This window comes from Ursus maritimus, unplaced genomic scaffold (assembly GCF_017311325.1).
Source record: "Ursus maritimus isolate PB19 unplaced genomic scaffold, ASM1731132v1 scaffold_28, whole genome shotgun sequence".
Lineage (NCBI taxonomy): Eukaryota > Metazoa > Chordata > Mammalia > Carnivora > Ursidae > Ursus > Ursus maritimus.
In genome coordinates this window covers 10,821,977-10,836,993 of record NW_024425341.1, presented here as the reverse complement: position 1 = coordinate 10,836,993, position 15,017 = coordinate 10,821,977, and the positions used below count along the sequence as shown (strand labels likewise).

The 15,017-nt window shown below is 46.4% G+C and overlaps 1 long non-coding RNA gene across 1 annotated transcript in view; it reads right to left on the bottom strand.

The window, feature by feature from the left end:
• LOC103659093 overlaps positions 1-2,841 on the bottom strand; it is a 9,729-nt gene extending 6,888 nt beyond the window's left edge. Inside the window, exon 1 of the long non-coding RNA XR_567388.2 lies at positions 2,807-2,841. This is a non-coding gene — a long non-coding RNA (uncharacterized LOC103659093). The remainder of the gene's footprint in view (positions 1-2,806) is intronic.
• Between the last annotated feature and the right edge of the window lie 12,176 nt (positions 2,842-15,017).

Below are 15,017 nucleotides of genomic sequence, written 5' to 3'. Positions count from 1 at the left end.
TCTATTTCTGTCGAAAAAAAAAAAAAAAAAAAAATCTTTAAAAAAAAAAAAAGGGTAAGGTGGGGGGAGATAACAAAGGAAAGCGTCAGTAACAAGAAACTGGATGGACAGATCATCCAATCTGAAGAACAGAAGAAGCAGTTAGAACTCCAGAATTCCTCCCGATTCACTCAGCCAGGTGACGTCCCCCTCTCCTCCCCAGCAGAAGACTACAGGTTTTTTTCTCCAGGGAGGGCAAAACACAAGTTCTCTGGGTTGGGAGAGCAGGTGAGGGTGGCGGCACAATATGGGAGACAGAAAGATAAAGCAGAAATTTACATACTGAATATGGAGATGCTCCCCCAACACCTCCCAGCCCCCAGCACCCCAACCCGCACCAGCCCTCTTTTTCAAAATCTCAGCAGCTGGGCTTCAGGCTTATACTCTCCAAATGGGGTAGTAGAATGTTCTATGTTAGGAAGTCTTACCAACCAGGGAAAAAAGACCCGATAATGCTGACAGAGAGCCAAGGTTCTGTTCTCTAGCAAAGCCTCTTAGCCAGTTCCTGTCTAGGACAATACATGCCTGAAGGGTTGTGTCCGAGGAGGGGGGTGAAGAAAGAGAGCTGGGACTTCCATGCTTCAGTGTGTAAACTTGTAAAATAGCCTTGTTTTCCGGCCCCATGCTCTCCTGTGCCAAATATTCCTACCGACATCGTGAGCTGGATGTCTGAAGAACAAGGTCCAGAGGCTTACTTCTGCCTGCTTTCTCTTTTATAATTTTGAACATTTAACATAAGCATATATTATTCACTCAAGAAAACCATTAATTTGTAAGTGCTCAGTAAAGAGACTGACAGATAAATATGAGGAAATAGCCCCTAAAATGCAACAACTAAAAAAAAGAGAGAGAGAAGAAAAATAGAACAGAGGTAAGAAACTTCGAGAATCAAGTCAAGAAATCTGACATCACCTAATAGCTGTTCTAAAAAAAGAATGAAGACAACGGAAGAGAGGAAATTGTCAAAGAAATCATAGAAAACTTAGCAGAACTCAGTAATATGAGTCTCCAGGTTGAAAGTAACCACAAAGCTCTCAGCACAATGAATGAACAAATAATGAAAAGGTACGTCAGGCATAAAAGGGAAGCTACTAAAAGCATTTAGAGAGAACAGAAACAGTCCCATACAAAACAAATGAAATCAGAAAGGCATCAGAATGCTCGATGGTGATGCTGGAAGCTAGAAGACATGGAGCCAACACTAGCTTCAAAATTCTGAGGGAAATTCTTTCCAGCCTGGAATTCTATTACCAGCCAAATGGTCAACCAAGTGTGAGGGTAGAGGAAAGACACTTTCAAATACGCAGGCGGTCAAGAATTTTACCTCCAATGCACCCTTTCTTAAGAAGCTTCTAGAGAATGTGTTTCTGAGAAATAAAGGAGTGAAATGAGAGGAAGATGTGGAGCATGGGAAAGGCGTGAGGAAAATCCAAGCCACACGTGGGCAGCAGGCCTGGCGCAGAGCCAAGTACGGGCTGGAGGAGGAAGATCAAGGGCTGGGGGGGGCGGGGGGGGGGACACCGCGGGACCTGATCGATTATCAGATATTCCACCATTTGAAAGTGAAACAGGAGGTGTTTGACAGACATGAATGACAGAGTGTGTGAGTGTGTGCGTGTGTGTGTTGGGCTAAGGTGAGGTGGGGGTTAAAGAAATTTAAGGAAATGAATAAACAAGGCAGTTAATTATCTCCAACGTGCACAGAACTTCGTGAAACAAAATGTAACTGTAGCACCCCACTTGGTTCAAAGTTCAACAGCACACACACGACCATAGCGAGGTAAACACCAAGTATGATTTAACCATGAAGTCTTCAGTGGAATTAGAGATGGAGGAGAGAGGGACATACGAAAGTAAACTTGACGGCTACAGTAGAAATTAGTAATATCTAAAATTGATAAATCAAGAAATAACAGTGGAGGCATATTATATGGCACCAAGGACGTAAATGCCAAAATAACCAGCTAAAAGAACAGACTGGAAGTGACTGCCTCCAGACAGCAAGATCACAGCTCGGTTGTAGAGGTGGGGAAAGCTGTTTCTCGCTATTACCGTTAAAATAAAATACAGTTGGCTTTTTAACCAGGTCATGTATAACTCTGATAAACTTCAATAGTAGTTAAAAATAAATAAGTACAATAAAATAAAGGCTGAATTGTGACCCATCTGGAATATTCTAGAGAATGCTCCTGAGAGGGATAACAATGGTAGCTAAGACTTAAATCATGTTCGCCAACTGTCTGTGCAGTCGACTACAAATTACCCCTTGAAGGGAGATATTACGGCAGACTCCTAACGTTTCCTCTGATTGTTCTCCCCCTTTCTTCTATTTTGTGTTTTATTTAGGCTCAGTGATTAGAGTGCACATAATATTTCTTAAAAGACATTTCAATTTTTCAAGATATTCCAAAAGCATTATTTGTTTTTATAATAATTGTAAAAAGTCAATATTTTGAAGGCTGCAAGTTGTATAAATTATGAGGATAACCCACAGGGCATGATTTATAAAAATATAAGGAAGAGATCACTGTCCTGCCCGGGGTTTCAAGTTTGGCTCTCTCTAGAGCACGGCAGAGCGGTGTGAAGTCTACCGTTCCAAAGACCCTGGGTTTGTAGAGCGGCTGTCCTATTGGGGCTGTATAAGTTGGAAGCTGCTTAAATCTTGAAACGTCACCATCAGAGAAAAGTCACAATTTCGTATCAACATCTTTCCCGGGTCTGGAAGCATCCTTCCCCCCTGCGTGGGCAGCTGCCCAATCATACTAACCATTTTGCAGGAAGAGTAGGTTCTCTCATCCCGGTCCCAGTTAGCACGGTCCCTGAGCTACCTGGTGAGGAAACCGGGGCAACCTGGTTGTGGTACCCCAACAGATGAGTTTGAAATTAGAAGCACAGCGCCCTCAAGCTGGCATAGGCTGGACGGGTTTGTCAGAAGGCATGATATTTTTTCAGTTCTCATGTATATGACGGTGTTCTCTTTGTCTCCTAGGTCCACCGCATTCTCGGGAAGAGCCCCCAACTCTGAGAAGTCTCATTAACGGTGGTTGGGTTTTTTCACCGTACCCCTTGGAGTACGTCCCTACAGGAAAAATGCCTTCATGCTCGTGCATTCCACACTGTGCTCACACACAAACCCGTTCACCATTTACAGTAAACACTCAGGCTAGTATTGGGCTAGTATTATCAGCCTTATTTTAAAGCTGAGACAGATTCAGAGAGGTTAAGTAACTTGCCATTCGAATCCCAAATTGCACAGTGGGATCCCAGGAAGTGCCATTCGAATCCAGTCACATTAACAGAGTTCTCCATTATACACCTGTTCTTGGTTTCTCTTGTCTGCAGGAATAAAGCCACAATATACTGAGATGATTCAGACCCATGGAATATTTTTCAAAGGTCAGATGTCCCTTCTTCACGAGTCGGTATAAGGGCCTTGACGAGAAATCACTACTTTAAAGAATGGTTTGAGATGTACTCAGAACCTGAAAAATGTCTGGTCTTTCATTAAAATCACACATACTAAAGGTCAGTCTAACATGAACATTGTCTTGGGGGGTTTTGGAGAAGGAGGGAAAACGGTGGTGCTTAAATCATTTAAATTACCTCTTAAGTTTCTGTTCGTTTCAACATAATTCCTTAATAAGTTGAAGGCGCTTATAGCTTTGCAGGGTTTGGGCTTCTATCCGATGTTCTGTAACTTCCCCTTTCTTTGAAAGAAACATTACATAGTTCTCTCCTAGAGCGCTCTGGGAATATTTTAGAGATCTATGCATCTTTGGAGGGAAATGGTTTCTTCCCTAAAATATTGTTTTAAGCATTTAAAGCCAGCTTTGTTAATCTTCAATTTCTTAAAAACTGGGACATGACAGTAACATTATAAGAGAGCAGTTGTCTATACTTTGCACAGCTAAATTTGGTTTCCGGATTGCCAAACAGGCAAACGTATTGTTTGGAATAATAGTTAATAATAGTTTCCAAGCCAGTCGGAAATAGAGCCGTCCTCATTGAAAAGCGGGAGCCCAAATGCAACTGCTTCTCCAGTAAGATAATGAGTTAATGAGGAGGACCTCTTTTGAACCAATAAACAACACTGTCATTCAGGGTTATCTGGGCACCCACTACCTTGAACATGAAACAGCTAACCCATCACTATGTGAGCACCAAGAATAGACCCATTACCGCCTCTTTAGCAAGGGCTTGAGCTAAACAGCTGGCGCTGGTATCTGGGGCCGCAGGGAATGATGACTACACTAAGAATAAGGTCCCGGTTTCTAGAGCTTCTGTGGCGAACCAGGGCAAGCTGTTGGAGTATGAAAGGGAATGAATTCAACAGGACATGCTAGGGACTGTAGGTTTTTATTTTTGTTTGTTTGTTTGTTAAAAAAATAAAAAATAAAATAAAATATTTAAGATTCAAGGGTAGAAGTTAAAAATGCTTGCGCTCTGGAACGCAGTAATTGAACTCCTGGGTGTACACCCAAGAGGAACTTCCTCATTTGAGCACGTGGTGACCTGGACAAGAATGTCTTTGGTAACACTGTTGACAATACCACACAATGGTTGGAAACAAAGGTTCATCAACAGGAAGGAAGATAAGTTACAGTGTAGTCAAACAGGGACCTATTCCTCTGAAGCCATGAAAATGCATGAATTAAGGAGGTATGTCAAAAGGAATAATGCGGGGTGGAAAAATGGAAGTTTTAGGATATGATCAATATTTTGGATTTATACAAAGTATCAGAACATGCAAAACAATCTTTACATTATAATGGATATACTGTTAAATAGCAATAATACAAAATAATATAAGAAGTGGAAGAGTTTGAGACACACCGAATTCAGGGTAGTGGTTGCCTTTGAGCAGGGTAGAGAGGGATTGTATGGGGAAGAATACACAGGGGTAGGGGCGCCTGGGTGGCGCAGCCGTTAAGCGCCTGCCTTCGGCTCAGGGCGTGATCCCAGCGACCGAGCCCCGCATCGGGCTTCTCCGCTAGGAGCCTGCTTCTCCCTCTCCCACTCCCCCTGCTTGTGTTCCCTCTCTCGCTGGCTGTCTCTCTCTGTCAAATAAATAAATAAAATCTTGGGGGAAAAAAAAAAAGAATACAGAGGGATAAAATGGAAGTTATCTGAAAAGTTCTTTCACTATCCCTATGTTTTTTTAAAGATTTTTTTTTTTTATTCGACAGGATAGAGAGAGCCAGCGAGAGAGGGAACACAAGCAGGGAGAGTGGGAGAGGAAGAAGCAGGATCCTAGTGGAGGAGCCTGATGTGGGGCTCGATCCCACAACGCCGGGATCACGCCCTGAGCCGGAGGCAGACACCTAACCGCTGTGCCACCCAGGCGCCCCTATCTCTATGTTTTTTTAATACTTGAAATATTTCATAAAATGAGTCAAGTAATAAATAGGATTATATATATATATATATATATATAAAAGAAAGGGAATGAATTTAAAACTCTGAGCTTCTAAGGACACCTGGAATAGCTCCTTTGATGTGCTTCCCAGAAAAGCCTTCCCAGATCCCCCCCAGCACAGGCTTTTCCCTGGATAGCGTCCGTCTGTCTCTCCAGACCCACCCTCTGTCCTTCTGTACCCCCGGAGCTTGATCTTTGAGCCCAGGACCTACCTAGCTCTGTGACCCCTGGTTTGGGCCAATAGGAAAAACAAGGAGTGAGCAAAGGACACGAGGGTATTTACTCCCCAACCTGGAGCTCGGTGCCCTTCCTCCACCCAGCGCTCCCGGCCATCCCCGGCGCCCTCCCTGCACCTCTGCCCCTCCCACGTGGGGTGATCACGGCTTCCTGCCCTTGCTGCTCCTGGGGCTTCTCCTCGAACCGCTCCGCCTCTGCAAACGGGCCGTCCCTGGAACGCATCAGTCCCCTGCTTTGAGCGTCACAGCTTCCCTGTGGGACTCCGGCGCCGTGGTCCTTGCTCTCGTCACTCGCAGCTGATTGAGGTTGGCTCTGTAACAAGAAAGTTTCAGTTTTTCAAGAACACGGAAGTTGATAGATGTCAGTACGAGGCAGGAGGGCTGACACTTCGTCCTCGCTCAGCCACCAGCCCTTTCTCAGCTCTCTTGGTAAACGCGAGCAACTCGCCAAAACTTCACTGTCCGGCTTCGAAAGCTCTGGGTATTCAGATCTCCAACTGCATACATGCCCATTGCTCCAATTCCCCTCCTTCCCCCAGTCAGGCCTTTCTAGAACTCCACTGCCCTCCCCCTCTCCACACACAACCTCCCACTCAGTGCCTCGCTTCTGCAAGCACATGATAGGGTCTTTGCCAGGAGATGCTACTCTTGAACTGCCAACGTGCAGAGCGCCCGTCTCAGGCTCTGGTACCTCCTCAGGTCTTGTTAACTAAAAAACTTGGGAACAGCTCAATGCGTGTCAATTGATAGCAATAGCAAATTAAGATCACCCATGTATTTGGACCCGTTTGCCTCCATGTTCTGTGATAGACTGTTGTATTTTTTTTTGAAGGCATTTGGAAGTTTTAAAAATGTAATATATAGCACATCCTACTATGTATGGGTGTGTGTGTGTGTGTATTTATAGCTATTTAAATATAATTTGTCTGGGGGTGGGGAGCAGAGGGTAGATCCATGATAAGAAAAGGATGGGCTCTAAAACAGTAGAGACCTGGATTTCAATTCCAGCTCATGCCACTTGATACGGCACCTTGGACAAGCTGCTTAGACGCTTAGATCCTATTTCCCCTCTGTCAACGTGGTGGTAATCCCATCTCTGCTGTGCGTTATTTGTAAGTGTTACATGATTTTTTTTATGTAAAGTGCTTGACACATAGAAAGTGCTTGCTGAGTGTTCATTTCCTTCCTTCTAGAATTATGGCTCTTAGGCAAAGAAAATCCTGAAGTTCCTTGGAAGTTCTGTTGGTTTTTGTTTTCCCTAAGAGTCCTTGATTCTTTGAGTCAAATTGCCCAGGACCAGAAGCTGGGACACTAGAAACCTTACGGCAAGACAAAATAAGCCTTCTACGGCAAGTACCTGCCAATTAATCTTATCAAAGTCTCTTGAGGTCAGATGTTTAAGCATTGGAAATTGAGGCGATGAATAAGACTTCGTAGTAGAAAAGCCTTAAATTTTGTTACCTACCTCCTGGCTGTTTAGAAACTAGAGATGCCTCGAGAAGTATCGTAAAAGTATAAATCAGCTTGGTAGGTGTCTTCAGGCCAACTCATCAATCTCTTCTATCTCAGTAGCTAATAAGAAAATACAGAGGAAAAGGGAACTTCCAAGTATGATGCATACGCTCGCCGTCCTGGTCTTGGTCGTAGGGATGGTTCCAAGTATTTACACATGCACGCGGCTCATTACTGTGTGCCAATTGTACCGCAATAAAGGTGTTTTTAAAAGTCACCCAAGATGGGGCGCCTGGGTAGCTCAGCCAACTGAGTGGCTGACTCTTGATTTCAGTTCAGGTCCTGATTTCAGGGTCATGGGATTGGGCCCTGCATCCAGCCCTGCACTGGGCTGTCTGCATGGGATTCTCTCTGCCCCTCCCCCCATCCACATGCACTCTCTTTCTCTCAAATAAATAAATATTTTAAAAATAAAAATAAAAAAATAAACGTCACCAAGAAAAACAACTTTTAAAAAAGGGAAAATTTCATTGGCCTAAGCTCTTGAATGTTTTGTACATTTTAGTGGATAAGTTCAACCTCAGTAAAGTACTGCTTGTGCGAAAAACATAAGCTGTCAAATGGTGAGCATCGTACCCTATCTTCAGAGTAAGAAACAGAACGGGTATAAGAGTAAGTATCTTTATGTGTTGTTATCTGCATAAGAGTCCTGGAAAAATAAATAAATATCTAATGACAATTATGCAGACTTATGGCCCAAGGAGAGGAGGACGAGGACAGAGGAAGGAGTGAGGCTTTTTAACACATACCTTTTTAAATTCTCTCGCTCTCTGAACTCTGTAAAAACCAAAAATGAAGAGTCTTTAAAGGAAAAGAAGTAACCACTTGATTGAGGTGGGGAGGTTGAAGCCGAGGAGAAAAGGCAAGACAGGCGTTTTCTAAAATCAGAAACAACTTGAAAGTACAAACAAGAAAAGGCCAAATTGGAAGATCTGCAAAGTTCAGTGACAAAACTGTCTGCCCTCTGAGGTCACTGAGCAGACAGGAGCTGTTTGCCACGTGACTTATGTCCTGCCCAGGAGGACAAAGATTGCTATCCTCTACACCGATTTGCCAGAATATTTGAAATTAAACAAACCACAGCGGGATTCCCCGGCGGCCCACACTGTACTGAGAGCGGTCTCCACGGTACCAACACGGTCCCTTTTGTCATCTGGGCGGTGTCCCCTAGCATGACTTCAGCGGGTCATTGTGTGAAACATCTGCCCCCTAGGCAGCACAGGGGAGGATGGAGAGGAACAGAGGAATGAAGAGGGCAGAAAATCCATTTCCTTCCACCTTGGGGAGGGGGAGCTGAGACAAAGGAGGGAGATGGCAGAGAGCCCCGCTCTGCTCCCGTCAAAGTTCTGCTTTAATGCCCTCTGGAGGGAGGCTGCCACTGAGGGCGGGGCTGAGGAAGTCAGGGTGGGAAGGCCTGGGGCCCTGCTCACCACCACCTCTAATGCGCTGTTTAGCATTTTGGATCCTTAGTTCCCTGCCTGTAAAAGAGAAGGGGGTGAACTCCATTGCCCAAGTCCTTTGTAGCTTGCAAATGTTCTGATTTCAAGGTGACATGGGGGGTTTCCCATCATGGCTGACGCTGGGTTCACCAGAGGTAACCGGCTGGGTGGCAGGCAGGCCTGGGCTGTCAGCACCCAGTGTGGCCTGGGCTGGAAGGCCAGAGCCTGGATTGGCAGGAAGAAAAGGGACGGCCCCAGAAGGGTGTGGAATGCAGCTCTGCAGGATGCAGGCCCAGCCCCTTTCATTCCCCAGTTCGGGAGTCATCTGGGTCCCTTCAATCCCTCCTCTTCTGCCAGTCACTTTCCTGCTCCTTGGCACGCCCCTCAGAGCCAGGCAAGGGAAATTGAAAAAGACCAGTTATACTTCCTGTCTATCAGCTCTTGAGTTAGAAGGTCTTAAGTAAGGCCTTAGACTTCCTGAAACTTGACCTCACGGCATCCCTACCCCTGATACCCCAGCCACGCAGGCCCAGGGCCCTCCCCTTCTGCAGGTGCACTCCTGTACCATTGGGCGCTGGGGTCACCCCCATAGGCTTGCCCTCCTCTGCTCCATCAACAAGCTGTGTTCCAGCCTCCACAGTGTGAATCAGACACCTCCCTGCCTCCCGGGGACACAATAAGAGGAATTACCCTCTATTCTGCTTGGGCCTTCAAAGCAGGACACCAGAAGGACAGGGGACCAGAGAGTGAGGGGACACATCTGATGCTGGGTCTCACACATTAGAGTTTGAACTCAGGCCATTTAACCGCCACTGCCGGTGCTAACGTCCAGAACTTATGACCACTATTGTTTCATTTAGATTCCGAAATGCTTTCACACGGCAATGCAAGCCTCTACCCAGGACTGCGCCTCTCCACTGTTACCCTTCCCCAAGTCTCACTTTTACACTGATTTCATCCCAGCAGCTTTATTTCAAGTGAATCCAAGCAGATTTCCTCCTTTTTTTTTTTAACTTAATGTATTCCCAGGGAAAACTGGTCTTCAAGGACATTAAGAGACCCATTGACCCTTGGAAGCATAGAGAATAGTTTCTCCTTATTTTTGCGTCAACCCAAGCCCACTCCTCCTGTATGCTCTGGTACATGCCCTGGTACTCCTCCGTCCGTAGTTTATAGGTAGAGGCATGACAGGGTCACAAGATGCCTGAGATCCCACCTGGCTGGCCTATGAGTCACTACCTCCATGGCGCTTCATAGAACTACCAATCGATCAGCCCCTATCGATCTGGTTATGTATTCCTGCAAGCAAGTCACTCCAAAACCTGGTGGATTTAAAACAGCAATCACTGCTTTATCTCACAAGTGTTTAATCCAGACAGTGCTTAACAGGGAAGACTCATGTCTACACACAGTAGCCACTGGGGTGGTCCAATGAAGGATTGAAGGATCACTTCCCAGATGCCATACTCTCATGCCTGGAAAGTTAGTGCCAGTAGTAGGATGGGAGGTCAGGGCTGGGAGCTGGGGGCATCAGCTCCTCTCCACACGGACTTCTACCTAAGCTACTTGGTGACTGTCAGCACAGTGGGTGGGTTCCCAGGGCATCCCAAGACAACATGGCACATCCGTGACCTAGCCTGAGAAGTCACGCCGCATCATTTCTACCCTACTCTATTGGTACGGTCATAAAGGCCCGCTTAGGTCCAAGGAAAAGAGACATAGACCCAACCACTGGACGGGAAGAGTGTCAATGTCAGCTGTAGGAGCCCTGAGGATGAAAGATTGCCCTTTATGCTGCAATGTTTGCATACTTATTCTAATATAAAAAATTCTGTTTTCCTCCAAAATGTTCAAGTAGTATTCACACTCCTGGGAGAGGTACCGTGTCATCCTGTGATTCAACAAACACCCCAGGACAATACCACATCCCTACGGATACTTAACAAGAATGGCCCTCCCCACTGTAACTGGTGAGCCCCTCATCTGACCCATAGCTGGCATGCCTTAAAGGGTAGTTACAACTTTCATCATTATTTAATAATAAAAATGCTAATTCGCTGGGCAATACAAATGAGGGGGGGGTGGCAAAATAAGTCTCCCTAATAGGTCCTCGTAACTTACAACTAACCCAGACATTGTTTTTTGAAAAGAGAGAGCTATTTAAAACCGGCTGGCTTTGCTACCCTCTGAGAGGCATTGCCCAACTGGGAAAAACCTGGAGACCCTTAGAAGCTTTACACTTGCAACGTGTGTTGGACTTCGGGCTCTCAGATGTCTGCTATTAGCAGCGGTCCCATGCTGACCGATATAGAGCCTAACGCTGCTTTCCCAAGCTTCTCTCTCTCTAGAAACTCGCTGTTTCCACAGAAAATCAACTCCGATAGCCACTCCCAGCTTTGAAGTGTTTGCTAGTACTGTGCTACTCGAAATGGGGTTCACAGATCAGCGACATTTGCCCTCACCTCGATAGAAATGCAAATATATGGGCTTCATCCCAGATGTACCAAATCAGAATCTGTGTCTTTAAAAGCTCTCCTAGGGGCGCCTGGGTGGCTCAGTCAGTTAAGCGTCTGCCTTCGGCTCAGGTCATGATCTTGGGGTCCTGGGATCGAGCCCTCCATGGCGGGCTCCCTGCTCAGTGGAGAGCCTGCTTCTCCCTCTGCCTCTGCCCTTCCCCCTACTTGTGCGCGCTCTCTCGCTCTCTCTCTCCCTCTCTCTCTCAAAATAAATAAATAAAAAAGAAAGAGAAAAAAGAAAAGCTGTCCTGGTGATTCTCTTGTGCACACTCGAGTCTTCCAGCTGCCCCTGTAGTGCGACCTCTCAGACAAGCCCGCCTGCCACGTGGACCCCTGTCAACCAAATAACCTCCCCAATGCCAGTCGGTTCCGACATCAGCCATTCCCTTCAGAGAGCACCATCAGTCATTCGGTCCTCACCTTAGCACAACCACTGTTTCCATCGCAACTTCTTCTGCCTCAGCCCAATGCGGTGCAGGTGTCTCTGGTTTATTGCCATAGAAGGTGCCAGATACATTCCCCGTCATCAAAGTTATTCATACGTGCTGCGTTTCCTCAGTGGTTGATTGGCTTACATTTGGGGAAGAAAATTCTTCTATCCGCTAGAATGTTCTCTAGAATGAATGTGCCAAAATTTGATCTCATGACCTCAGAGATTTGAAACAGTGCCATGATCAGAGTTCTTTAGACTAATGTATTTATTGGGTTGTTTCATTATCCCAACAATCTTCCCCATTTTCTTTAAAAATCCTCTGTTTTCTTACTAAGTTTGGAGACAAGATCTGAAGCATTCTTGGTTTTAATCAACTCTTTTTGTCTGTGGTTGGGAGTTTTGTTTGCTTTACCAAGGGGACCAAACTCTCTTTGGAATTCTTATTCCTTATACAGAACAAAAGCCGATCTATTAGAAATGCAAAACAAGACTAGTAACAGGCCTCACGTTGGACCACATGACAAGCGTGGTATTGGGCTGTTGGCCTGGGAAACACCCGGATGTCACAACGGCCCTGTGCTCTTTAGGTGGGTCACTATCTTGGGAAATCAGCACAAAGTTTCTTTCTGAGCCTCCAAAGTTCAGAAACTCGGTTTTGTTGGCACGGAGATGATGGCTGCTCTTCTCATAGCAGAGACAGATCACCAGACGACTCAAAATGGAAAGGCAATTTATTAGCTTACACTGAGAAATTACCCTCTCTGGAAATGGGAAACCCTGGTCCGCATATAATCAGTGCCTTATTTTCCTACAGCCCAGCTACGTGAAACCATTCTCTAAGTCAGATGTATACATTTTGCAATAAGAAATCACTGACACGGGAATTAGAATACTTAAAGTACGTATGACCAAGACATCCTTTCCCAGAAGGGAGTCTCCGTGGAAGCTACATCCTAATCCAAGGGTTGCTGTGATGGGTCCCCCAAGGAGATGTGTCCAAGTCTTAACCCCTATTAATTGTAAATGTGGTGTGTTTGGGACATAGTGTCTTTGCAGGTCTAATTAAGTTAACATGAGGTCATTAGGGTGACCCCTAGTCCACTCTGACTAGCGTCCTTATAAGAAGAGACACAGAGACATAGAGACATCACCGTCCTGTGAGGACAGAGGCAGAGATTGGAGAGATGCATCTAGAAGCCAAGGGACACCAAAGATGCTGGAAAACACCGAAAACTAGAAGAGGCAAGGAAGGTTCCTCCCTTACGGACTTCAGAGGGAGCGTGGCCCTGCAGACATCTTGATTTCAGACTTCTGGCCACAAGAACTGTGAGGGAATAAATCTCTATTGTTTGAAACCGCCCAGTTTGTAATTCTTTGTTACGATAGCCCTAGGAAGCTGAAACGGTTGCTCTTCCAGCATGGAACCTAGAGAAGGGAACAAAGACAATCCCACATGCGATGGTATCATGCTAGGAGAGCCCGCTCACCTTTCTTATTTCAGAGAGGGCCTTTCCAGTGGGACCAGAATATCTAAAGTGCATTAGCCAAGGCCCACTCTTACATAAACAGTACTTGTGGGGTCACATTTAATGTTTAATAGAAATCCCACACCCTGAGGCACATGTCCTCATTTCCAAACAACAAACGGGCCGAGTCGGGTGTAGGACGAGCTTCCAGAAGATGCAAAGACGCTCGGGAATAACCAATTCGTGGTATTCCAGCCCACCACCTTTTTTTCCTGGAAATACAATCCATATTTTGACAATGCTTCGTCGCTGGCAAATGTCCTAGAAAAAATCTTTCTGGGCTTCGCTGCCACAGCTTTTATCCACTGGCTTCTGAGGCTTCCTTGGGAGGGCGGGGGTGGCCAACGGACTGTTAGCCGAAGGGGGGGACGCCTTAAACTAAACATGTTGACAATTTTGTTCTAATGATTTAAGTGTTGGTTTGAATTTGGGGTTTGAATAGAGGGTAAAATAACGGACACCTTTGGGCATCCAGCTTTCCCCAGGTATCCATAAACCCTGGAGGCCCTCCTCCCCTCCCCACCCCTGCCCACGCACTCCCAGTCATGCAAGCTCACTGCCACCGTCTCTGACCGGGTAGTTCTCTTCTCCTGTCTCGGCCAGGGGATGATGGAGGCAGCAAATAGAGGCCCTGCAGGCCTTCCTCTGAAAAGGGGTGGGGCAGACTGATTCCTTGTGAGACTCAATCAGAAGTGAAAGAATCCCAGACTGATCGGCCACCAGGTCTATGACGGCAGGACTGCCCACGGTCATCACAACACACGCTGTTAAATCTGCAAGACTGCAAGTCCAGCTTCAGAACAGAGAGCCTCTCCACTCTGCTGTCCCTGGACTCCCATCAGCACCCCCCCGCCAAAGCCCCCTTCCAAACCTCCCAGGGAAAGTGACAAATCTCCTCACACTGAGAAAAAAGTACTTTGTAGAAAGATACTCGAGCCCTCTTCCTGCTGTTACGTGTAATCTCTCTACTTGGAGGCCTCACCTATATCCAGCACTACCACCTACCCCCTTAAATACCCACTTTTCTCACATCGCGTGATGGCGAGAGCACCCCAGAAACAGAGCTTGCCCCGAAAACCAAGCTTTACTTCTGCCTTGAGAGCCACAGGGAGAACATTTCTGGGATTTGGAGCGTCCGTTCCGTGGCTCTCCCACCACGGGGGTCAGAAACCCTGAGCTCCCCCCGCGGCCTCCTGACACTGATCGGCGTGTTCAGGTTTCCTTTGAAGAACGCGTACTTTGCTGTATCAGACAGAAGGCCGAAACGCCCAGCTTCCCGGATCGGTCTGGGAGGGCAGACAGTCTCGACGGCTCACGATGAACACGGTCACCTCTGCCTCTGGGTCTCGTCTGTGCTCTGGACCCTGGCCTTTTCTGACCCAGAAGGGTTGTTTTTTTCCCCTGATAAGTTACTACCTTTAATCTGGACACACAGTCATATGTTGAAGATCTGGCAGCCTCTCCCTCTTTTAAGGTAACTTTACCCATCTCTGCTCTGATCGTAGAAGTCACTCTCACACTTACGATCCCAGTAACCTTATTTCCCTACGTGGGTGGGGAAACGGAGCCCTGGCCTTCCCAAGAACTGACACCACGAACTGCTCTGTGGCCTCAAGTGTGAGGACTGCATCACGGACGCGAGGAAGGGCTATTTTAAAAGCTGTGTGTCTTACGTTGCTTCCCCTAGGTGTTCATGGTGCGGTGATTTGTAAAATTGTCCCCATTCTTCGGGGGTGCAAGCTGAAGTGTTTAGGGATAAAGTATCATGATGTGTATGACTCCCTTTTAAACGAACCAGCCAAACACACACACACACACACACACACACGCACACACACACACACACACACACAGCTATATATACGCAAATAAAGTGAACACAGCAATTGTTCAGTCCAGG